This window comes from Bos indicus x Bos taurus, chromosome 5 (assembly GCF_003369695.1).
Source record: "Bos indicus x Bos taurus breed Angus x Brahman F1 hybrid chromosome 5, Bos_hybrid_MaternalHap_v2.0, whole genome shotgun sequence".
In the NCBI taxonomy this organism is placed as follows: Eukaryota; Metazoa; Chordata; class Mammalia; order Artiodactyla; family Bovidae; genus Bos; species Bos indicus x Bos taurus.
Genome location: NC_040080.1, coordinates 88,752,617 through 88,776,601, shown reverse-complemented (window position 1 = coordinate 88,776,601; position 23,985 = coordinate 88,752,617). Strand labels below are relative to the sequence as shown.

The 23,985-nt window shown below is 39.3% G+C and overlaps 1 pseudogene; it reads right to left on the bottom strand.

The window, feature by feature from the left end:
* Positions 1-10,260: 10,260 nt before the first annotated feature.
* Positions 10,261-11,246, bottom strand: LOC113893559 (annotated as a pseudogene).
* Positions 11,247-23,985: the final 12,739 nt, after the last annotated feature.

Below are 23,985 nucleotides of genomic sequence, written 5' to 3'. Positions count from 1 at the left end.
GATAAATTGGAGGTTTATAATTACTTGAGTTAATCCTGTCTTTACTTTATAATTATTGTGTGTACCTTCACAGAAAGGAGGGCAGCTAGTGCCACTAATAGCTGCCAAACTGCAGGGATGTCAAGTGGGAGAGAAAGTGTTGGGACTCAGTGTAGCCCCTCGGACCACCCAGAAAAGCATTACTGGGATGTATATGTATCCTAGAATAGGCTAGATCTCTAGAAAAGTAAGCAAGAGGAATGAAACCTTTCAAGTTTCATGGCAGCAATAAAGGAATGGGTATCCTGGCTGTAGGAGCAGCCAGGATAGAGGACTTGACTACACTTTCCATACCTTGTTCCCAGACAGCACAGGAAGCAAGTGTGGCAATTCATACCTCAGGACAGTTAGAGTTTAACTCAGAGTTCTTACATTCTGTGGGAGACACCCACTGCTGCTGCTCTCTGTTCTTGAAGAAGACATTTCCATCTACTAATTTTTCTCTGCTCATGTTCAGAGACCTGTTTAAAATAAAAATAGAACATTCAGTCCTTCCTAGTCCTCTTTTGTACAGATGTTTAGATGAACTTTTTGACTTTCATACTGGGACATTGGTCCTCCATCTCCAAATTCCAAATTCTCTTTAACGGCTAGATTCTGTTTATATCTCTCAACTCTGTTTCTTATCAGTCTTCAGCTGTGGATTACAATGCTGTATTTCCTAGAATACTGAACATTTATTCATGATTCTCAGTTTTGACTTTACACCCTAAAATCTGACCATGGTCACCCATAGCACTTACTTTGGTAGTTAAGTCAGTTTCCTGGTCCTATCCATTTCTCAGTAAGTCCAGAGTTCAACCAGTGAGAAGTTCTGATTCCTTAGTAGCCTTTTAGCCATAATCCCAGACTCAAAATGCTTCCCATATTTGAAACACACATTACCCATATTTCTTGTCAATAAGAAAATCTGCTCTCCAACTTGATTCTGGGGTTTTTATTTAGATTCATCTACTAGGAGGAAAGATGGACTGAAGAATCTGGCTTCTAAGTCCCATATCATGGTAGAGCTTACAAAATCCTGTTGATGACATGTTTTACTCAATTTCACTTGTAAAGTTAAATAGCTGTAGAGCAGTTCCTTTTTCAAGGAGTCTCAAATATGCTTAAGTTTTCCCTGTTTCTAATATCATATCTCAGTCATACATAGTATTGCTTTGGTTTAAGCAGTCTGCAGAGCAGCTATGTTTAGCCTGTTGATTTGAGTCCATGCTCCTGGTAGGTCATGAATATTAAGGGCATTGGTTTTTATATTATAAAGTTACAACTTGAAGTTGGACTACGTTGTCAAGAACTTTAGCAATGTTGACTTTTTTGAGGAAGTAGGGATCTCATCTTTGTGTGACCTTTGGAATATCTGGGTAATGTAATGACCTTTAATCATGAATTCTAAACTCTTCTAAATCTAGTGGGAGTTGAAAGTAGGCAGATTGGCCAGGTGGGTATTTGCCTGGCTCCCCAAGCAGGAAAAAAAAAAAGTTTTCAATTTGTACTCTAAAGGACATCTCATCTCTGTGGGATTTCTCAAGTGAAATTGTGTCCAGTTAAATTTGGTGTGTAAAAGTAATTTGTTGATCAAAGAAGTGAAAAGAAAAAAGTAAGTTAAACATAGTATAATATTTGTCTAAAATATCTATTCAACTCTATTTGCTTTGATGGATCTGATTAGATTCCCACACAGGGCCCTTTTATTATTTGTGAGCTCCAAAATTTGGATGTATTTTGGGAAGTATTTGTTTAAAAAGTTTATGATAGTCTTATGTAGGACAAAAACTGTTTTATAGATGAAAATGTCTACTTTTCTATTACAATGAGCTATAGGTTTTTAGTCAAACAAGACTGCTCTGGCATAATATTTTTCCTCACGATCACTTATCAATTAAATGAGTAAGCAGTGGTAGTATAACTGGTAAATGTTTGGAATAATAAAGTTCACATTTATAAATATTTTCTTTATATAGCATTGTAAAGTATTTTATTTTTAATTTATTCCCTTGTTTATAATATTTTTAAACTTTGTTTTTATTGGAGGATAATTACTTTACAATGTTGTGTTGCTTTCTACCATACAGCAACATGAATCAGCTTTAAGTGTACATTTATCCCCTCCTCTTGAGCCTCCTTCCCACCTGCCCTCCATTCCACCCATCTTGGTCATCACAGAGCACCGAGGTGAGCTTCCTGTGCTGTATAGCAGCTTCCCACTAGCTAGCTGTTTTACACATGGTAATATACATAAGAATCAATGCTACCCTCTCAGTTCATCCCACCTTCTCCTTCCCCGCTGTGTCCACAAGCCTGTTCTCTATGTCTGAGTCTCTACTCCTGCTCTGCAAATAGGTTCCTCAGTACCATTTTTCTAGATTCCATATATATGCTCTAATATGCAATACTTGTTTTTCTTTTTCTGACTTACTTCACTCTGTATAACAAGCTGTAGGTTTATTCATCCTTCTTCAACGGTTTCAAATTTGTTCCTTTTTATGGCTGAGTCATATTCCATTGTATGTATGTATGTGTGTATGTATGTATGTATGTATATATATGCATACACCCACCATATCTTTTTTATCCATTCATGTGTCGATGGACATCTAGGCTGCTCCCGTGTCCTGGCTATTGTAAATAGTGCTGCACTGAACACCAGAATACATGTATCTTTTGAATTATGATTTTCTCAGGCTATATGCCCAGTAGTGGGATAGCTGGGTCATATGGTAGTTTTGTTCCTAGTTTTTAAATGAATCTCCATTCTGTTCTCCACAGTGGTTGTATCAGTTTACATTCCCAACAGCCGTGTAAGAGTGTTCATTTTCTCCCCAGCCTCTCCAGCATTTATTGTTTGTAGATTTTTTAATGATGTCCATTCTGATGAATGTGAGGTGATACCTCATTGAGCTCTGATTTGCATTTCTCTAATAATTAGTGATGTTGAACATCTTTTCATGTTCTGTGATGTGTGTTTGTTGGCCATATGCATTTATTCATGTACCTAAGAATTTATACATGCATGTATGTGTATGTAAAAGAGTTCCATGAATATTTGATATGATTATTTGCCCATATAAGAATTGTTTGAATTAATTTTTAATTATATCTACACACACGTGTGTGTGTATGTGTGTGTGTGTGTGTGTGAGTGTAGAGAACATGATTCAAAGTGTTATGATAGGGCTTCCCAGGTGGCTCAGTGGTAAAGAATTGCCTGCCAGTGCAGCAGACAAGGGTTCAATCCCTGATCCAGGATGATCCCACATGCAATGGAGCAACTAAGGCTGTGCATCACAGATATTGAGTCTGTGCTCTAGAGCCTATGCTCCACAACGAGAAGCCACCAAAATGAGAAGCCCACACACTGAAACTAGAAAGTAGCCTCTGCTCGCCACAACTAGAGAAAAGTATATGCAGCCATGAAGGCCACCACAACCATAAATAAATTACTTTTAAAAAAGTGTTATGGTGGCTTTGGTATAATAAAATATGATGAGTGACATCTATTATAATTTCTTGCCAGTTATTTCCTAAAATAAAGATTAATTGGGATTCATTGAAATTAAAATTAAGAATTTCTATTCATTGAATGACAATTATGAAAGTCATTATTATGAAAGTGAAAGTAAAAATAAAAGTGAAAGTGAAAATAAACCAATAACTGAGAGAAGATAAATACAGTTCATATATGTGATAAGATATATGTAGGGTATAAAAAAATATCCTTTAAATAAATAACAAAATGTCAAATAGTAAATTTATAATTAGGCAAAGAGTTAAACTGTCCTTTCATAAAAGATTTCAAAATAGTAAGCAAATTAGTATGCATTTAACATTATTAGGGGAATACAATTTAAACCAGTATGAGATAATTTTATACATACCATAATTGGTCATTTGCACACTTAAATTATTTATTCTTTTTATTTAATTATAATTGATTATACCATATTTACTTTGCCAAAAAAGGTCCATATAATCAAAGCTATGGTTTTTCCAGTAGTCATGTATGGATGTGAGAGTTGGACCATAAACAAGGCTGAGCACTGAAGAAATGGTGCTCTTGAACTGTGATGTTGGAGAAGACTCTTGAGAGCCCCTTGGACTGCAGGGAGATCAAACCAGTCAATCCCAAAGGGAATCAATCCTGAATATTCATTGGAATGACTGATGCTGATACTGAAGCTCCAATACTTTGGCCACTTGATGCTATGAGCTGACTCATTTGAAAAGACCCTGATGCTGGGAAAGACTGAAGGCAGGAGGAGAAGGGGACGACAGAGGATGAGATAGTTGGATGGCATCATCGACTCAATGGACATGAGTTTGAGCAAACTCCAGGAGGTGGTAAAGAACAGGGAAGCCTGGCATGCTGCTGTCCACTGGGTCACTAAGAGTTAGACATGACTGAGCAACTGAACCCCAACATACCATATTGTATTAGTTTCATGTGTGCAATACAGTGACCTGACATTTGTATACATTGTGAAATGGTCACAATAATAAGTCTAGTAGTCATCTGTCTCCATAAAAGTTAATAAAGTAACATTGACTGTATCTCCCATGCTGGGCATTACATATCCATGATATTTACTCTGTAACTGGAAGTTTGTGCCTCTTTATTCCCTTCACCCATTTCAACCCTCTCAACCCCTTTCTCCTCTGGTAACCACCAATTTGTTCTCTGTATCTATGAGTGTGAGTTTTGTTTTATTTGTCTTGTTTTTTATTTTTTTATTGTTATTTTTTATAATTGGTTTTAATTAAATTTCACAGTCAAGCTATAGAATATAAAATGCGTATGGATGCAGTATTTGCTGGAGAGGTTAGACCATAGCAAAATGTGCCTTGTTGTTTTAATTTCCTCTCACCAATCTCTCATGTGTTTGGAATCCCAGATTTTTTTTTTAGTTTATCATCTCTAACTTGGATATTTTTGTTTGTTTCATTAAAAGCTTTTCAACTAGTTTTTCATGGGGATTTTAGCTTTTAGATGATGAAGTTTTATATAGTTTTTATCCCCCTTTACTTAACTCTTTTTATCTTTTTAAAATTTTATTATTATTATTATTTTTTACTTTACAATATTGTATTGGATTTGCCATACATCAACATCAACATGCATGTAAGTGAAGTCATGTGGAACTCTTGTGCAATGTTGGTGGAATGTGAATTGGTGTAACTATTATGGAAACCAGTATGGAGTTTCCCCAAAAATTAATAATAGAACTTCATCAGATCAGATCAGATCAGTCACTCAGTCGTGTCCTACTCTTTGTGACTCCATGAATCGCAGCATGCCAGGACTCCCTGTCCATCACCAACTCCCGGAGTTCACTGAGACTCACGTCCATCGAGTCAGTGATGCCATCCAGCCATCTTATCCTCTGTCGTCCCCTTCTCCTCCTGCCCCCAATCCCTCCCAGCATCAGAGTCTTTTCCAATGAGTCAACTCTTCCCATGAGGTGGCCAAAGTACTGGAGTTTCAGCTTTAGCATCATTACTTCCAAAGAAATCCCAGGGCTGATCTCCTTCAGAATGGACTGGTTGGATCTCCTTGAAGTCCAAGGGACTCTCAAGAGTCTTCTCCAACACCACAGTTCAAGAGCATCAATTCTTCGGCACTCAGCCTTCTTCACAGTCCGACTCTATAATCCAACAATTCCACATCTGGGTATCTATCCCAAGAAAATGCAAACACTACTTTGAAAAGATATTTTCACCCCTATATTCATTGCAGCACTATGTACAAGAGCCAAGATGTGGAAACAATCTCAATATCCATAAATAGTTGAATAGATAAAAATGTTGTATAGGGTTGTTTGAAGGATTGGATTCAGACTGCAGAGTAGGGAAATGCTGAGCTCACTTTCTCCCATGGACATGTCAAAACTACAACTACATGTAAAACAACCTGAGAACTATCTCTGAGAACAACGTGAAGACTAGCAGAACAGGTTTTATACAGATGAGGATCTGGGCTTCCCTGATGGCTCAGATGGTGAAGAATCAATCTGCCTGCAATTCAGGAGACTCAGGTTCAATCCCTGGGTCAAGGAGATCCCCTGGAGAAAGAGAATGGCTATGCACTCCAGTATTCTGGCCTGGAGAATCCCGTAGACAGAGGAGCCTTATGGGCTCAAAGGGGTCAAAAAGAGTCAGACACAACTGAGCGACTTTCACTTTCAAGGATATAATAGAAAGGCCACATCAGGATGTGTATGAGGGGCAGCTGCTGCTGCTGCTAAGTCGCTTCAGTTGTGTCCCACTCTGTGCAACCCCATAGACGGCAGCCCACCAGGCTCCCCCATCCCTGGGATTCTCCAGGCAAGAACACTGAGTGGGTTACCATTTCCTTCTCCAGTGCATGAAAGTGAAAAGTGAAAGTGAAGTCGCTCAGTCGTGTCTGACTCATAGCGACCCCATGAACTGCAGCTTACCAGGCTCCTCCATCCATGGAGGGATTTTCCAGGCAAGAGTACTGGAGTGGGTTGCCATTGCCTTCTCTGATGAGGGGCAGAGATGCAGTCTAATCAGAACCTACACCACCAGTGCAGTGACCCACAAGCAAGAGGGCTATCTTTGCTGTGGATGTCTTTCCTAAGGAGTGAGAGGTTCAAGTTTCATGTCAGGCTCCCTATCCTGGGGTACTTGAACTAGGAAAATGAGCCGCCATAATGTTTGGATTTGAAAATCAGCAGATCTTAGAGTAAGGTCAGGTGGTGCCAGTGATAAACAATTTGCCTGCAATGCAGGAGACCTGGGTTCAGTCCCTGGATTGGGAAGATCCCTTGGAGAGGGGAATGGCTACCCACTGTAGTATTCTGCCTGGAGGATTCCATGGACAGAGGAGCCTGGTGGGGTCTATGGAGTATCAAACAGTCTGACAGGACTGAGCGACTAGCACACACACAGAGCTTAAAGAATCAGAGGTCTCGGAGAGTCTACTAGTGAAGTGTTCACACACAAACACTTGCTCCAAGTACCAGAGCAGAGGCTTCAAAAGAGCCTGGGTCATAATGAGATTCATTGGCTAAAATAAATATTGGCAGTGTACTAGCATAAACATGAAAAAATGCCTCAGTAGGTAAATCTGGATACACTATTGTGCATATTGTATGATTGTTACTGAATATAAAAAAATGCAAAACATTTTAAAAATATTGATTTGAACTTTTCCTGCCATGCTGAATTGATAATAGAGTTCAGAGAGACAGAATGGCGTATACTTTAAAGAAAGTTGGCAACAATTGAGGACAGACCCTTGTTTTGGGTCTGCATTACAAGGTGTTAGTACTGATTTTCCATCATCAACCACCACATCATACACATTTCCAAATCTATGTAAAAACTCTTGGGAAGGAAGAGAAAAATGTACTTTCTGTGGGAAAGTACAATTTTATTTGGTCATACAATCCTTCCTCCCTTGAGTCATAGATAAATGAAAGTACAGTAGAATGAAGGGGCTTCCCCTGTGGCTCAGCAGTTAAGAATCTGCCTTCAATTCAGGAGCCACAGGGGATGCAGGTTTGATCCCTGGGTTAGGAAGATCCTCTGGAGGAGGGCATGGCAACTCACTCCAGTGTGCTTGGCTGGAGAATCCCATGGATGGAGGAGCCTGGAAGGCTACAGTCCATAGAACCCCAAAGAGTGGGACACAGCTGAAGCAACTTAGCATGCACACATACACAGTAGAATGAAAACTCTTCATAGACTTTTGAAAAACATTTTTTTCATTAAAAATTGAAGCATGCTAGTATTAGAGGATCAAATTATTGTGGATGAAACTGGAGCCTATTATACAGAGTGAAGTAAGCCAGAAGGAAAAACATCAATACAGTATACTAACGCATATATATGGAATTTAGAAAGATGGTAACAATAACCCGATGTACGAGACAACAAAAGAGACATTGATGTATAGAACAGTCTTATGGACTCTGTGGGAGAGGGAGAGGGTGGGAAGATTTGGGAGAATGATATTGAAACATGCAAACTATCATGTAAGAAATGAGTTGCTAGTCCAGGGTCGATACTCGATACTGGATGCTTGGGGCTAGTGCACTGGGACAACCCAGAGGGAGGGTATGGGGAGGGAGGAGGGAGGAGGGTTCAGGATGGGGAACACATGTATACCTGTGGCAGATTCATTTTGATATTTGGCAAAACTAATACAATTATGTAAAATTTAAAAATAAAATTAAAAAAAAAATAAATAAACGGATAAAGAAAAAAAATAAAAATAAAAAAATAATTATAGTGAAAGTTAAATGAAATGCAACTTCATATAATTTAATGTATGCATTCTGATTCCACTGGCAAAAGAGTAATATCTCACTATACAGAAAGGAATATGTTGTAGTTGCTGTGATTGACAAGCTCCTAGACCAGTAAGTATAATCAAATGTGAATAAAAAGCTTAGAGGCAACGAAGTTTCTAAAAATACACTTAAATATATCATGTCACAATATCTGCTTGCTGATAAGCACTTTTTAGAATATAGTCTTTAGGAGAAAATGCAGTTGGTTAATAATTTTGAGTAATTGGTTAATAATTTAAAAACTTATTTATGCAAAGGAGATGTATATAACATGATAAAATATGTCTATATGAAATATGCATTATGCTTGCATAATAATATGTATTATTATTTCTATCATGATAGAAATTTGTTATTAGAAAAGAGGACATTTAATGTTTCCTGAGTAAATTGTTATTGATAAAGGTAGATAGCTAGTGAGATGCTGGGAAAGTTCTGCAGAAAGTAGAGAAAAGAACTGGATGAAAAGGAACTGGGTCCACAAAAGGAAGACAGAGACCATCTGTTTGGTTTTTAAATTCTGCACAGAACCTACACTGCTTTCCCATATTTAAAAGAGCTATTGTCAGACTTCCTGGTGGTCCAGCAGTTAACTCTGTCCTCACAATGCAGAGGACACAGGTTCCATTCCTGGTTGGGGAAGTAAGATCCCATATGCCACAGAGCATGGCCCCAAACCCCTACAAACTTATTGTCGATCCCTCTTATCCTGTCCTGGGTCTCATTTGCTTACTGTGGAGTTCTGAGGAGAAAACCTGACTTTCACTTGCAGGACCATGCTGGCGCTGGTTCAGTGACTGTCCTGAAACAAACCACAGCTTAGGTCACCAGCAGTTCTGAATTGTACCAGTGGATCTGTTTTCCTTTTTCCATCTTCCCAACAGAGTCCTCTTCTTCAGAGATGTGTGCCCCAGGCAGTGCCTGGAAAAGGGAATGATCAGAACTCCCGTGCAGCTTGAGATGTGGAATTCTCCATAGACCAGTGCTGGCAAGAAATAGCAAGGTCCTTGGAAGGTTTCTGGGAGCCTGGCCTCTGTCCTAATATGGGAACTCATTGTCTTCAGAACCTGTACCTCCTTCCTTTTGCTTATTGCAAAGGGCCACTCCAGCTGATGCTCATTTTCCTCTTACTTCCTGGTCCCCAAATCTATGATTCTTTTTACCCAATATCTGAACACTCTCTTAATAGTGAAGTTACAGCTTTCACTACCTTCCCTAAGTTCAATTAAAAGTAATAATTTAATTACTTTACAATATTGTATAGCCTCTAATTAAAATAAATAAATTTAAATAAAAAATAAACTGAAAAAAAGTAATAATTTAAGATACAAGTATTTTACCTTCTAAGTAGACCAAAGTGATTATTGCAAAGTACTGAGAATGATGAGGGTTCAGGTGGCTCTGAGGTAAGGAATCCACCTGCCACTGCAGGAGACACAGGGAGATGTGGGTTTGATCCCTGGGTCAGGAAGATCCCCTGGAGTAGGAAATGGCAACCTGTTCCAGTATTATTGCCTGGAAAATTCCATGCACAGAGGAGCCTGGCGCTGTAGTTCAGACGGTCGCAGAGTCAGACACGACTAAGCAACTGAGCACACATGAGAATGAAGAATTAATACTTTCCTGACCACAGTCTCTGGATCCAGATGGTTATTTAACCCATAGTTTCCCCTCTATTTTGCCTAAGCAAACACTTTCCTACTACCTTTGTATTCATTTCTTATGCACTGCTAATTTACCTTGTGCCAACTGACACTGTGTAGAGCCAGGAAGTCTTCTTAATGTGAACTTTCACAGTGTCATATTATTCTATGGAATTTGCTCAGCGTTCAAATGTTCTTTTGATGAATTTGTGGGGGAGAAAGTGGTCTCCCTGTCCTATTCCTCTGCCATCTTAGGACCGCCCCCCTCATATTATTCTAATGCCCCATTTTCCTCTGGCTTTTTTTTTTTTTTCCAATCTGGAACATAGCAAGTACATATTCAGTGTTCTTCTCACAGCTGCCTTTAACTCCTTGTTCTTCAGGCTGTAGATGAGAGGATTCACCATGGGAGTGACCATACCATACTGCACAGAGAAGATCAACTCCACAGGGGATCCTGAAATTGGTGTGAGATAGCGGAGGAAAGCAGATACGTAGAAGAAGCTCACCACAACGACATGGGAGGAGCAGGTGGAGAAGGCTTTCCTTCAGCCTGAGGTGGAGCTGATGCTCAGGATGGTGGGGACAATACAAGCACAAGAAAAGACTATTGGGAGGAGGGCCCCAAACCCAGGCATCAGGCTGGAACACAGAAGGACTATCAGGTTGATGGAGACATCAGACCAGGACAGAGGGAAGAGAGAGGGCACCTCGCAGCTGTAGCGGCTAATGGTATGGTTCTCACAGAAGTCCAGGTTAGTAGCTTTGAGGATATTGATAAGAGCTTTCAAGAAACCCAAGCCCCATGAGCCCCACACAAGCTGCACACACAGCTGTTTCTTCATCATCTGTCTGTAAAGCAGAGGGTGGCAGATGGTGGCATAGCTGTCATAGGCCATTGCTGAGAGCAGACAGGCTTCAGTCCCTGCAGTGATAAACACAAAGAAGCCTTGAGCTAGGCAGTCACTTAGTGAGATGGTTTTTGTCTCAGACAGGAGGTCCTTCAGCATCATGGGCACAGTGACTGAAGATAAACAAAGATCCAGGAGAGAGAGAGATGACTCAGGAAGAAGAACATGGGCGTGTGAAAGTGAGAATTAGTCCTGACCACCAGCAGCATCATCAGGTTTCCCATTAGTATCAGGAGGTAAATCTCTAGGAACAACACAAAGAGCAGAGCCTGGATGTGTGGGTCAGTAGACAGCCCGAGGAGGAGGAATTCAGTGATGGTGCTATGGTTCCCCAAAGTCATGACAAAGGCTGTTTCCTAAATGTTATACAAAAAATCATGTCAGGTGATGTTTTCTTTATCCTTCAATCAGTTTTCACATTGTGTTGATTTTCTTTTATTATACTGTCAATCAGCAAATAAATATTTATGTTCCAAACTAAGCCACATATTATATCAGTCACTTTAAATATGATGAGGAATTAAGCATAGTCTTGCTCATTTTAAAGATCACACGTCTGTGAGATACATATATGAATACAGGTTATTAGAAACCATTATGATTAGCACAGTGGGAGTCCTAGAGGTGACTTTTGAAAGAGCCAGTCATGAATTAATATTGAAGTCTTTGAGAAAAGATTTTAAAAAAGAGTAAACAAAGGTCCGTCTAGTCGAGGCTATGGTTTTTCCAGTGGTCACGTATGGATGTGAGAGTTGGACTATAAAGAAAACTGAGTGCCGAAGAATTAATGCTTTTGAACTGTGATGTTGGAGAAGACTCTTGAGAGTCCCTTGGACTGCAAGGAGATCCAACCAGTCCATCCTAAAGGAGATCATTCCTGGGTGTTGATTGGTAGGACTGATGTTGAAGCTGAAACTCCAGTACTTTGGCCACCTCATATGAAGAGTTGACTCATTTGAAAAGATCCTGATGCTGGGAAAGGTTGAGGGCAGGAGGAGAAGGGGATAACAGAGGATGAGATGGTTGGATGGCATCAGCAACTCGATGGACATGGATTTGGGTGGACTCTGGGAGTTGGTGATGGACAGGGAGGCCTGGCGTGCTGTGGTTCATGGGGTCACAAAGAGTTGGACACGACTGAACGACTGAACTGAACTGAACTGAATTGAGGCTTTCTCTAGAGCGACATGCAGATTGAGAGAACAGCAGATTGAGAATCAGAGGTGAAGATAGGAAATAGGATCATTCTTTATAGCTGGACTGTAGAGTATGAATGAATAGCATAGTGTAGTATTTACAGGTAAGCATCAGTATAGGCTCAAATCTCAGCTCCACTACTAATTACCTGCGACCTTGTATAAATGACTTAACTCTTCTGTATCTCAGTTTTGTTGCCTATGTGGAATAATTATCTAATCTCATAAGGTTTCTGTAAGAATAAAATATACTTACATATAAAGTATTTAGAAAAATGCTACATAATACTATGATTATTATGATTATGATATTCATTATTATTATAAGCTACAATTGTAGGCATAAGTCACATAATAAATCCTCTTGCAGGGTCATGCACCATCAGGAATTCAAGTTTTTGCTATGATAATTACTTCACTTATTTTGTAAAGGAGGTATAAGAAAATCATGTAGAGCTCACCAAGGTAGCTGAAGACTGGCATTTTGCATTCACTCTGGAGTGGTTCCCTGTGCCACCTGGGAAGCCCTCCAAAGCTAAACCACTGTGGGCAGTTTGACTCAGAAGGGGAGTCAATCATGTGATTATTCCCGAAAGGAAGAGCAGCTGTAATGAGACAGGGCAGGGAGTACTGGGGATGCTTGGCATATCTTTATCTCTGGCACTTGCCCTTATATTCCTTTTGGGATGGATGCATAGCTCAGTTGGGCAGAAAACTCCAGACAAAGAAGGAAGTGAATGATGTGAATGGAAATTATGCCAGTACTCAGAGGAGCAGCTGGGATAGAGGATCCTCTCTAGAACAAGACTCTGGACAGTTCCCTGAAACAGAGGAGAACAGAGAGAATGTAAGAGAATATCGGGAACTCACCCTCTTGGTCCTGTACCAGCTGGTGCTTAATGAGGGCCCCTATCTTCTGTTCAAATTTCCAGTTGCTGTTTACTCTGTCCAGATAAAGTGGATCTCACCTTTCTTTATCCAGTCTAGAAAGGCATACTTAAAACATTCAGCCCTCTGTGTATCTCAGTTGTGTACTTCTATGATCTTGATCCTTAAACACTCTCTGTGTTCAGTTCCAGTCCTTTCTCATGCCCCGTTATGTTCCTGCCCTCAGATCTACTTTTATTTTTCATTTGTTGTCATTGTTCAGTCACTTAGTTGGTCTGACTCTTTGTGACCCCATAGACTATAGCCTGCCTGGCTCCTCTGTCCATGGAATTTTCCAGGCAAGAATACTGGAGTGGGTTGCCATTTCCTTCTCCAGGGGATCTTCCCAACCCACGGATTAAACCTGCATCTCCTGCCTTTCAGACATTCTTTACCACTAAGCCACTGGGAAAGCCTCTTTTATTCTTAGACTTTATAACTAGTTTATAACATCCGGGAGTCTAGTTAAACTTTGTTACCCTGTTTCCAACTCTGGTCTAGCCTAGGGCCTATGCTTTAGCTAGCTCAAGATTCATCACGGTGTCCCAAATTGATTCCTGGTTTTACCTAGTCCTGAGTTGCTTGGTACCTGATTATGCAAGGTCTGGCCCAGATGTAAATACCTAGCAAAGGTGAGCCCTTACTTATCAATTCTTCATCCACAATCCCAGCTTCAAAGCCCTTCTCAAAACCCCAATTATGATTAACTATAAATTCTGTCCAACAAGGCAACCTGATGCCTAAGAAGGTGTAGGAGTATGATTTAAAGCTAGCTTCTAGATGATGAATGAGTTGGGGAAGGTAGTTTTCTGCATCCTGAAATGTGGTTAAGTTTGTGAAATCTATTGATTATTAGATATATTACTGAGTCAGCACTTAACAACATGAAACAGCCATAGGACAGCTGGCTTCTTTCGAATGATCTCAAATGCTTTTTTCTAGGCATTTTTTCACTTGGATTTCCACATATTTCTTTATAACCTGTCTCAGCCACACACGTGTCTATCTTGTCTAGCTGATTCTCAGAATAGTTATGTTTAGGTAGCCTAAGCGTCGACTCCCTGGCTTTAGAGGTTCAGAGGAATGACAGCTCTGCTATTCCCGATAGTCACAATTTGAAGCCAGTCTTGTACTTAAGAACTTTAGCAGCTGTACTCAAGAATGTCAGCAAGTTAAAATTCAGAAAGAGTGCCTGAATGTGGAACTACTATGGAACTACTGGCTTGGTGTAATGACCATGAAGCACTACTCATGTACCTTCGTTAGTCGCGGAGAAGGCAATGGCACCCCACTCCAGTACTCTTCTAGAGTGAGTTAATTGGATATAGACTGTACCAAGAATATTTGACTGGTCCCCATAAGGCAATGGGAATTCACTTGAAAGTGAGTTGCTGACTCACTAAATTGATTATCAAATTAGTAAAGAGAAAAAAATGAGTGAACTCAATCATTTTTCTAAACAGTTTGACTGGCTTTGTGTGATACATCTGTGTAGATTCAGTCCACTTAAGGGTTCTGTTAAAGTTTGAGTGCTCACAGATTGAGATATCATGGGACAAATCATTTGTTTAAATTAGCATACTCCTGATATAAAACAAATTTCCATTTATTTATTAAAATGAGTTTTAAGCTTATTAATAATACTAACTCTAGAATAAAAAGTAATCCTTAATATTTATTAGGAGAGCAAACAAAAGTCCAACAAAATTGGAAAACTCAGGCCCACCTCTCTGTCTAGAGAGAGGTGTGGTCCAGTAGAAATTTCTACCATAAGGAAAATGTTCGATATACACACTGTCCAGTAAAGTAACCACTAGACACGTGATTATTGAGCCTTTGAAATATGGCCAGTGAGACTGAGGAAGTGGATTTTTAATTTTATTTAATTTTAATTAATTAAAACTAAAATTTAAATAGTCATGTGATTAGTAGCTACCACATTGGACAGCTCAGGTACAGACCACTGTTTCTCTATACAAAAATCTATGCAAAAAGTAAAATTTTCATTTATTTCTCTGGCTATAAAAGCTATATATATAAAATCTAAGAATATGGTTAATGACTTGTTACATGCATGTTGGTATATTTTTATGTGATGGTATCTGCATGTGTTGCAGAACAAGTACCAAGTATTAATAGTAGTTATCTCTTAATGGACAATATTATATATTATTTTAATTAATTATTCTTTTTGAGGGGATTCCCTGTGTTTCTATATTGAGCATCTACTAAAATAAGGAAATAAAAAGTATCAGAACAAAAGTAATGCAAGCTTAAGTAAAATAAAAGCATAAGAAGATATAAAGCCCTCTTTATTTGCACCAGAGGCAAATACTCTGGTGCGTGCTAAGTCGCTTCAGCACATCAGACTCTTTGTGATACTATGGACTGTAGCTCACCAGGCTCCTCTGTCCATGGGATTCTCCAGGCATGAATACTGTGAATGGGTCGCTATTTCCTCCTCCAGGGGATCTTCCTGACCTAGGGATTGACCCCTGTCTCCTGCATTGATATAAAGCCCTCTTTATTTGCCACAGAGATAAATATTCTAATATTAAGGTATTAATATTTTTATTTTAATTCTACCTATCTATCTTTCACCCATCTACAATCCATGTATCCATGTATCTACCATCAACTTTCCCCTCAAAAATGATTACACCTTTGCTTCCAAACTCAAACTATGGTCTATGGGCTAGTATTAATTGCATCATCTGGGAATTTGTTAGAACCAGACTCTTAGGCTCCATGCTTGCTTTATCAAATTAAGATCTACATTCACCACATCTTCATTTGTGCATAAAAGCTTGGTTAAACAGTGGATTACATCCAAATATAATTTAGTATCATTTTTATGGAGGATTTTAACATGTAAATTTTTCTTATATTAGATATTTTTCTAAGTTCAATTCAGTCGCTCAGTTATGTCCAAATCTTTGCAACCCCATGGACTGCAGCACGCTAGGCTTCCCTATCCATCACCAATTCCTGGAGCTTGCTCAAATGCATGTCCATCAAGTCAATGATGCCATCCAACCATTTCATCCTCTATTGTCCCCTTCTCCTCCTTCCTTCAATCTTTCCCAGCATCAGGGTGTTTTCCATTGAATCAGTTCTTTGCATCAGGTGGCCAAAGTATTGGAGTTTCGGCTTCAGCATCAGTCCTTCCAATGAATATTCTGGACTGATTTCTTTTAGGATTGACTGGTTGGATCTCCTCGCAGTCCAAGGAACTCTCAAGAGTCTTCTCCAACATCACAGTTCAAAAGCATCAATTCTTCGGTGCTCAGCTTTCTTTATAGTCCAACTCTCACATTCACATACGACCACTACTTTTCTAAATGTGATTTCAAAATATGGATTACAGTATTCAATAGAATGGATTTACCTTAATCAAGCTGTGCATTCCCTAGTATATCAATTAAAGAGTTTACAATTTTCTTCAGTATCATGAAAAATTCTGATAAGCAATCTGGTGGCTAAACATTGATGCAATATATCATTTATTAAGTGAAACTAAAATAAAGTGGAAAAGAATATGAGCTTTGTGATACATTTAACCACACATCTAGAAATATTGAACCAGAATACACTTTGGTCTAAAGCATATGATTATATGATTATGCTTATCTCTTTAGATTTTCACCAACATTGAATATTACTAGTACAATTAATTTTATAATTTATTCATAAAAATTTTATTTCACTTTATATTCACTAGGGTGAATATAATTTTGGATATTTAGTATACAATGCAAACGTAGGAAGTCAAGAGATACCTAGAGTAATAGGCAAATTTGGCCTTGGAGTACAAAATAAAACAGGTTTTTTAAAAGCTAACAGTGTTTTGCCAAGAGAACGCACTGATCATAGCAAACACCCTCTTCCAACAACACAAGAGAGGACTCTACACATGGACATCACCAGATGGTCAATACCAAAATCAGATTGATTATATTCTTTGCAGCCAAAGATGGAGAAGCTCTATACAATCAGCAAAAAAAGACTGGGAACTGACTGTGGCTCAGATCATGAACTCTTTATTGCCAAATTCAGGCTTAAATTGAAGAAAGTAGGGAAAACCACTAGACCATTCAGGTATGACCTAAATCAAATCCCTTATGATTATGCAGTGGAAGTGACAAATAGATTCAAGGGGTTAGATCTGATAGACAGAGTGCCTGAAGAACTATGGATGGAGGTTCGTGACATCATATAGGAGGCAGTGATCAAGATCATCCCCATGTCCTGGCTATTATAAACAGTGCTGCGATGAACATTGGGGTACACGTGTCTCTTTCCCTTCTGGTTTCCTCAGTGTGTATGCCCAGCAGTGGGATTGCTGGATCATAAGGCACTTCTATTTCCAGTTTTTTAAGGAATCTCCACACTGTTCTCCATAGTGGCTGTACTAGTTTGCATTCCCACCAACAGTGTAAGAGGGTTCCCTTTTCTCCACACCCTCTCCAGCATTTATTATTTGTAGACTTTTGGATCGCAGCCATTCTGACTGGTGTGAAATGGTACCTCATAGTGGTTTTGATTTGCATTTCTCTGATAATGAGTGATGTTGAGCATCTTTTCATGTGTTTGTTAGCCATCTGTATGTCTTCTTTGGAGAAATGTCTATTTAGATCTTTGGCCCATTTTTTGATTGGGTCATTTATTTTTCTGGAGTTGAGCTGTAGGAGTTGCTTGTATATTTTTGAGATTAGTTGTTTGTCGGTTGCTTCATTTGGTATTATTTTCTCCCATTCTGAAGGCTGTCTTTTCACCTTGCTAATAGTTTCCTTTGATGTGCAGAAGCTTTTAAGTTTAATTAGGTCCCATTTGTTTATTTTTACTTTTATTTCCAATATTCTGGGAGGTGGATCATAGAGGATCCTGCTGTGATGTATGTCAGAGAGTGTTTTGCCTATGTTCTCCTCTAGGAGTTTTATAGTTTCTGGTCTTACGTTGAGATCTTTAATCCATTTTGATCAGCAGATGAATGGATAAGAAAGCTGGGGTACATATACACAATGGAGTATTACTCAGCCATTAAAAAGAATACATTTGAATCAGTTCTAATGAGGTGGATGAAACTGGAGCCTATTATACAGAGTGAAGTAAGCCAGAAGGAAAAACACCAATACAGTATACTAACGCATATATATGGAATTTAGAAAGATGGTAATGATAACCCTGTATACGAGATAGCAAAAGAGACACTGATGTATAGAACAGTCTTATGGACTCTGTGGGAGAGGGAGAGGGTGGGAAGATTTGGGAGAATGGCATTGAAACATGTGAAACGTCGTGTATGAAACGAGATGCCAGTCCAGGTTCAATGCACGATGCTGGATGCTTGGGGCTGGTGCACTGGGACGACCCAGAGGGATGGTGTGGGGAGGGAGGAGGGAGGAGGGTTCAGGATGGGGAACACATGTATACTAATTAAATAATTTTCTATTAAAGAAAAAGAAAAAAAAAAGAAAAAAAAAAACCAGAAAGAAAAAAAGAAAAAAAAAAAAGCAGATGGCATTTGTACAATAAAATGAACCCTTTGGAGGTGCAAAAAAAAAAAAAAGATCATCCCCAAGAAAAAGAAATAAAAAAGGCAAAATGGTTGTCTGAGGAGGCCTTACAAATAGCTGTGAAAAGAAGAGAAGCTAAAGGCAAAGGAGAAAAGGAACGATACCCATTTGAATGCAGAGTTCCAAAGAATAGCAAAGAAAGATAAGAAAGCCTTCCTCAGTGATCAATGCAAAGAAATAGAGGGAAACAATAGAATGGGAAAGACTATAGATCTCTTCAAGAAAATTAGACATACCAAGGGAATATTTCATGCAAAGATGGGCAAAATAAAGGACAGAAAGGGTATGGACCTAACAGAAGCAGAAGATATTAAGAAGAGATGGCAAGAATACACAGAAGAGCTATACAAAAAAGATTTTTATGATCCAGATAACCACGATGGTGAGATCACTCACCTACAGCCAGACATCTTGGAATGAGAAGTCAAGTGGGCCTTAGGAAACTTCACTATGAACAAAGCTAGTGGAGGCGATGGAATTCTAGTTGAGCTATTTCAAATCCTGAAAGATGATGCTGTGAAAATGCTGCACTCAATATGCCAGCAAATTTTGGAAAACTCAGCAGTGGCCACAGGACTGGAAAAGGTCAGTTTTCATTCCAATCCCAAAGAAAGGCAGTGACAAAGAATGTTCAAACTACCACACAATTGCACTTATCTCACACACTAGCAAAGTAATGCTCAAAATCCTCCAAGCCAAGCTTCAACAGTACATGAACCAAGAACTTCCAGATGTTCAAGCTGGAGTTAGAAAAGGCCAGCTTGAACCAGAGATCAAGGTTCCAGAGAGAGGAACCAGATATCAAATTGCCAACATCCATTGGATAACAGAAAACCAGAGAAGTCCAGAAAAACATCTATTTCTGCTTTATTGACTACACCAAAGCCTTTGGCTGGGTGGATCACAACAAGCTGTGGAAAAGAATTCAAGAGATGGCGATACCAGACCACCTGACCTGCCTCCTGAGAAATCTGTTTGCAGGACAAGAAACAACAGTTAGCACTGGACATGAAACAACAGACTGGTTCCAAATAGGAAAAGGAGTACATCAAGGCTATATACTGTCACCGTGCTTATTTAACTTATATGCAGAGTACATCATGCGAAATACAGGGCTGGGTGAAGCACAAGCTGGAATCAAGATGCACAGGAGAAATATCAATAACCTCAGATATATGGATGACATCACCCTTTTGGCAGAAAGCTAAGAAGAAGTAAAGATCCTCTTGATGAAAGTGAAAGAGGACAGTGAAAAAGTTGGCTTAAAACTCAACATTCAGAAAACTAAAATCATGGCACCTAGTCCCATCACTTCATGGCAAATAGATCGGGAAACAATGGAAACAAAGACAGACTTTATTTTTGGGGGCTCTAAAATCACTGCAGATGGTGACTGCAGCCATGAAATTAAAAGACGTTTGCTTCTTGGAAGAAAAGTTATGACCCACCTGGACAGCATATTAAAAAGTAGAGACATTACTTTGCCAACAAAGGTCTGTCTAATCAAAGCTATGGTTTTTCCAGTAGTCATGTATGGATGTGAGAGTTGGACTATAAAGAAAGCTAAGTGCTGAAAAATTGATACTTTTAAACTGTGGTATTGGAGAAGACATCAGTCCTGATATTCGTTGGAAGGACTGATGCTGAAGTTGAAACTTCAATACTCTGGCCACCTGATGCAAAGAACTGACTCATTGGAAAACACCGTGATGCTGGGAAAGATTGAAGGCAGGTGGAGAAGGGGACAACAGAGGATGAGATGGTTGTGAAAGGTTGTTGCTGAAACAAGAATGAAACTGGGATTTTTGGCTTCAGGAGGAGAGGAATTCATTCTGGGGCCAGGGCCGAGGCTTGATTGCTCAGAGCTTTTGTGTAATAAATTTTATTAAGTAAAGAGATAGAGAAAGCTTCTGACATAGACATCAGAAGGGGGCAGAAAAAGGGCTCTGCTCCTAGTCTTTAGCCCGATGTTATTTAACTACTAGCAGTCTGCTGATTAGGGAAAGGAAAAGTCTCAAAACTCAGATTGGCACCAGGCCCGTCACCCACAGCAGGCAGTTTGAGGTAACATTGGCACCAGGTGATTCATCCCAGGCCATAATCATCCGGAGCCATGTATCTTGAAGAAAGGCAGTTTTCCAAGTAAATATATAGTTTCATTAACATAGATTAGGAGAACAATGTATGAGTAGAATATACAGGTTTGTCAAATCAGTTTGAGTCTTAGGTGAAACCAACTTGAAGAAAGACAGAGTCTAGGGTAAATACATAGTTCATTACCATAGTTAAGACAAACATTTCCATAAGAGAAACACATTGGTTAGCTCAGGGTTTGAGAAAAGTTCAGGTGTAGCCAAGTATTGTCATGGCAACACAGAATTTTAAGAGGAGCCTCTTTTTAATTTTGTACAGAGAAGGGGAAAAAATCTTAACACTTGTAATTTGTTTCCTCCAGCCACTTAAGAGAGAGACAAAAAATGTTTGACACTTCCAGCCTATTTCCTCCATTTGGAGACCCCTCACCTTCCTGCCTGTTACCCTCTCAGTTGGATGGCATCGAAGACTTGGTGGACATGAGTTTGAGCAAGCTCCTGGAGTTGGTGATGGACAGGGAAGCCTGGCGTGCTGCAGTCCATGGGGTTGCAAAGAGTCGGACATGACTGAGTGACTGAACTGAACTGATACAATTCTATATCTCTATTGTGAAGGACATATTTCGTATTTTGCAAACATTTAATTCACATACCTGTGCTTCTGAGTGGTTTGTAAAATTTTCTGCAGTTTTCAATCAAAAGCCAAAAAGGGCCAAATGCAAAAGGAAAACTGAGCTGGAGAAGAGTGAAATATGAACTAGCTGTATAACAAAATAAATAGAATTAGAAATACATAGCTTGAATAAATAAAGTTGAATAAAAAAAAATTTACTGAAAAAGACCACATTTTATCATGAAATAAAGTAAATATATTTTCTGGCAAAGAGATATTGAACTAGAAAGCAATATGAAAAAAAATAAATAGAAAAGTCTCCATCCCTCTGGGTCATCCCAGTGCACCAGCCCCAAACATCCATGGGAGGGGGGTTCAGGATGGGGATCATGTGTACACCCGTGGTGGATTCATGTTGATGTATGGCAAAACCAATACAATACTGTAAAGTAAAAAAAAAAAAAAGAAGAAGAAGAAGAATAAATTAAAAAAAAAATAAAAACAGGCTTCACTTTCCAGCTAGTTGAATTTATGATGGAGAATGAATAACAAACAAAAAAAGAGAAAAGTCTCCAATACATTTCTCAATGTATAAGGGTTAAAAGAGACATTGCAAAGGAAATAAGAAAATACCTTGATTTAAAAGAAAATGAAAATGATGTAACAAAATCTACGAGTTGTACCTATGGCAATGCTAAGATGGACACAAACTCTTTAATCTGTTAGAGACTTGTGCCTCAAGAATTTTGGGGAAAGAAACCAATAAGTTATATATAGAAAAATGAAAAGAGAAAAAAATAATCAAGAACAGTAAACACAGAATATAAAGCATATATACAACATTCGCTGGACCATCAAAAAAGCAAGAGAGTTCCAGAAAAATGTCTATTTCTGCTTTATTGACTATGCCAAAGCCTTTGACTGTGTGGATCACAATAAACTGTGGAAAATTCTGAAAGAGGTGGGAATACCAGACCACCTGACCTGCCTCTTGAGACATCTGTATGCAGGTCAGGAAGCAACAGTTAGAACTGGACATGGAACAACAGATTGGTTCCAAATAGGAAAAGCTGTATACGTCAAGGCTGTATATTGTCATCCTGCTTATATGCAGAGTACATCATGAGAAATTCTGGGCTGGAAGAAGCACAAGCTGGAATCAAGATTGCCAGGAGAAATATCAGTAACCTCAGATATGCAGATGACACCACCCTTATGGCAGAGAGTAAGGAAGAATGAAAGAGCCTCCTGATGAAAGCGAAAGAGGAGAGTGAAAAATTTGGCTTCCAGCTCAACATTCAGAAAACGAAGATCATGGCATCTGGTCCCATCACTTCATGGCAAATAGATGGGGAAATAGTGGAAACAGTGGCTGACTTTATTTTGGGGGGTCTCCAAAATCACTGCAGATGGTGACTGCAGCCATGAAATTAAAAGACGCTTACTCCTTGGAAGGAAAGTTATGACCAACCTAGACAGTGTATTAAAAAGCAGGGACATTACTTTGTTAACAAAGGTCTGTCTAGTCAAGGCTATGGTTTTTCCAGTAGTCATGTATGGATGTGAGAGTTGGAGTATAAAGAAAGCTGAGCACAGAAGAATTGATGCTTTTGAACTGTGGTGTTGGAGGAGACCCTTGAGAGTCTCTTGGACTGCAAGGAGATCCAACCAGTCCATCCTAAAGGAGATCAGTCCTGGGTGTTCATTGGAAGGACTGATGTTGAAGCTGAAACTCCAATACTTTGGCCACCTGATGCGAAGAGCTGACACATTTAAAAAGACCCTGATGTTGGGAAAGATTGAAGGCAGGAGAAGAAGGGGATGGCAGAGGATGAGATGGTTGGATGGCATCACTGACTCAATGGACATGAGTTTGGGTAGGCTCCGAGAGTTAGTGATGGACACGAGGCCTGGTGTGCTGCCGTTCATGGGGTCGCAAAGAGTCGGACACGACTGAGCGACTGAACTGAACTGATACAATGGAAAATAAGCAAACCAGAGTTGATTTCACAAAAAAATTAGTATAGCTGACAAACTCCTCACAGTGATGACAAGGAAGGAAGGAAAGAAAGAAAGAAGAAAGGAAAGAAAGAAAGAGAAATTTGTGATACCTGAATTGAAAGGATGATATTACTACAAATCCTACAGACATTAAAAAGATATTATAAACATATGATGTACAAATTTACCAAATACTTTAAAAAACATGTTCAGTTCAGTTCAGTCACTCAGTCATGTCTGATTCTTTGCAACCCCATGGACTGTAGCACGCCAGGCTTCCCTGTGCATCATCAACTCCTAGAGCTTGATCAAACTTATGTCCATCAAGTCGGTGATGCCCTCCAACCATCTCATCCTCTGTTGTTCCCTTTTTCTCCCCGTTCAGTCTTTCCCAGCATCAGGGTCTTTTCAGTCCTTCACATCAGGTGGCCAAAGTATTGGAGTTTCAGCCTCAGCATCAGTTCTTCCAATGAATATTTAGGACTGATTTCCTTTAGCATGGACTGGTTGGATCTCCTTGCAGTCCAAGGGACTCTCAAGAGTCTTCTCCAACACCACAGTTCAGAAGCATCAATTGTTTGGCTCTCAGCTTTCTTGACAGTCCAACTCTCACATACATGACTACTGGAAAAACCATAGCTTTGACTAGATGGACCTTTGTTGGCAAACTAATG